This window comes from Sphaeroforma arctica (genome assembly GCF_001186125.1).
Source record: "Sphaeroforma arctica JP610 unplaced genomic scaffold supercont1.672, whole genome shotgun sequence".
Classification (NCBI taxonomy): domain Eukaryota; class Ichthyosporea; order Ichthyophonida; genus Sphaeroforma; species Sphaeroforma arctica.
The window spans coordinates 40,076-43,136 of NW_014039886.1; positions in this window are offsets into that span (position 1 = coordinate 40,076).

Below are 3,061 nucleotides of genomic sequence, written 5' to 3' on the forward strand. Positions count from 1 at the left end.
CACATATCTAATTCGTGGATAGACATAATAACGTAAGTCAACTTATTCATTAGCTAATATAAATAAAGTTCCATCTGAAGAAAAGTTAAAAAAGGAAAAGACTTACTGCATTTTGGGATTGGCGGGAAAACCAAACCCTGTAAGTAGTAGTTCAGAGATTATATAATTTAGTTTATAATATCCTACATTTACTATCGTCTCAAATAGGTCCAAGTAAATGAGTCATAGCAAATACTCAGGCTACTCGAGCCATCAAAGTGAATTTAGAACACTTTGGAAATATTGGAAGAAAAAAACTTGTATTAAATTGTTTTATTTTACAAATAAAAACCAATGTGCTATCTCTTTTGATCTTGATTTTTTAGACTGACCGGAGGCCGTATTTCTACATAGCCCCAAGTAGCTTTTAGGACTACGGACGTACGTGAAGGTACAATCTAGTCCGTAAAGCGAAAATCAAAGTAAAATGGTTTCGGTCATGGCTTATCGAGTAAGTATGTGCCTATATGTACGAGTTCAAGACTCATGTTGTATTCTATGTCGTTTAGTATTTGGTCCAGTATCCATTTCCGATTTAGGCGCCTTACGATTATTACTTGGTGAGGTAATAGCCAAAGGTTGTTCTTCATTAGTAAGTAAGCTCGAATAATTTTCTGCTCTGTTGGTAAGCAGATCAGAAAATTTAGTCACATAGGAAGTAGGTGGCAAATAGGGAATTTCAGATCCATCCGGATTTGTAGTCACCTGAGGAAATCCTTTCCGTTAATCTCGTGTGTTCTTATGTAAACGCTTATTCCATTTCTTATAAAAAAAATACGAAGGAAGTCGCGAGATTCACGAAACGCATCGGAGGTTAGCCAAGCTACTGTCCCATCCAAAAATCGGGTCTTGTAGTAAATGTAACCGTCTTCGAATGTTTTGTCAATTATATCTTTGACTTGTGACTCCATAACTGGGACATCAGAATCAAATGAGCGAGCAAATGAGAGTTCGGAGGTAGGGATACAGTGAGTGCCTAGATTAGTTGCGCTAGTACCATCTATGTTTTTCACTTCGTAAGTATCACTCTTCTCATCATGGTAGGAAATAACAAAAGGTACAATTGTCTTAAAAGAGAGTTCGGCAACGTTGGCATTGCGATTTATAATATTATCATAATCGCCAACTTTGAACTGAACAATGTTCCTAGTGTTATTCCATCGGTCATACGCTTTAAGTAGGACACGATTTTTGTGCTCGAGTAAACAGGGGTAAACAACGTTCTGCATATGCTCGATCTTTTGTAGCCACGGAGTAGCGTGTTTCTCGGGCGCAGTTTTGTCAAACGTTGCATGTAATTCACTATAGCGGCCAAAGAAATAGTGAAACGGGAGTGGTCCAGTTTGAGGATTCATGCAGTTATTCATTTGAGTCTAAACTCATTTCAAATGATAAGGCCACATATCCTCAACGTCATCTAGTGCGGTACGCAATAGCTTCTTTAGTTCTCTATGACGTGTCTCATTTGCACCCTGCGTTTGAGGTTTATAAAGAACACCACGCCTATGGGTCATGCCTGATACGAATATAAGTGCCTCCATTACGTCGGTACAAACCTCACTACCGTTGTCAGAACATAGTACTCAAAGGAAACCGAAGTCATTAAAGACGTGATAGCATAATTCTGCTACTGTTTGCGGGCGTGTGTTCGGTATTGCATAAAGCAAGTTATAATCCAAAGCCACACATAAGAAATGACAGATATATACATCGCCAGTATGCTTGGATCGCGGGAGTTTAACCGAATTGACTATGACTCGGCGCATCGGTTGGTCTGCTGTCACACTTTTTAGGGGTGCCCAACCGTAGCGCTTGATCTGGTTCTTTTCACAATCAGTACAGCGTCGGTATACTTCACGTATGGTTTCTTTCAACGCCGGGTGATCAAGCCCTGCACGAATAGCCATCTTATAAGTATGCTCATATGCTCGATGAGTTAAGTTATGTATTATTTTAACTCTACTCTCGAGCTCTTCTAAGTCAGTCAGATTCTGTGTAACGCTGGCTGGATGAACCATAGTCCCGTTAGATAGGGCAGCTTCAGTATCAGGAGGGGTAGACTCCTGATATACGTAATTAACAATATTTAATTGTTGATGTATCTTCTTCAGTTGTTTCGCAACTCCTGATTGTTCTTTAAGCAGCGCTTTAAGTAGTTGAGTGCGAGCTTCAGGTTCTCTTAGAGCTTTGAGTCTTTGATCCATGGCCTTAGCTAGTTCCATTATTTTACGATCTAATGCCGTCTCAATCGGCATTAGCTCGACTGAATTCTTGTTGGGTGCATGTGTTGTACAAGTCTTGAGCTTTTGTTCAAACTCCTTAGACTCCTCTAGTTTAGCTAAGAACTCGGTTGAGGGTTTCCACCTAGCGGTACCTGCAGGACCGATGCGACAAACGATGGTGTGTTTCCAAGGTGTCTTCTTAATAGAATAGGATCCTTGATACAAGAACGTGTCGTTTTCACGGTCGACATGCTGTGGCATGATGCTGACACGCCCATGCGCACTATAAATGCACCGTACGGCATATCTCGCGAATTAACACCAATGAAACGTCACAATATGTGATTATTTAAATGCAGGTGTGTGTATGCGTACATATATCGATATCTACACCATACATATATAAACGTACATATAAATATATACGTGTATGTGTTCATTGGATATATGTATACATGTACTCGCTCGAGTATATATGTATACATACCAGCGTACATCTAGTCGGGTATGTTACATTCAAATAGATATGCGTGGATAAGTACGCCCACATCATATATATAGGTGTGGGTGAATGTATGTATATGTCAAGTCTAGACATGAGGTGCGATGTGATTCGTTAGGAGGCGAGTCCGTTGATGTCAACATAGGCGAATGGCTCTTGTAGATGAATGTGTTGATGTGCAAGCATATAACTTAGATGATATATATATATATATATATATATATATATATATATATATAGTATACTATACTAAGTACTACAAGTAGGTAGTAGTANATNATATATATATATATATATA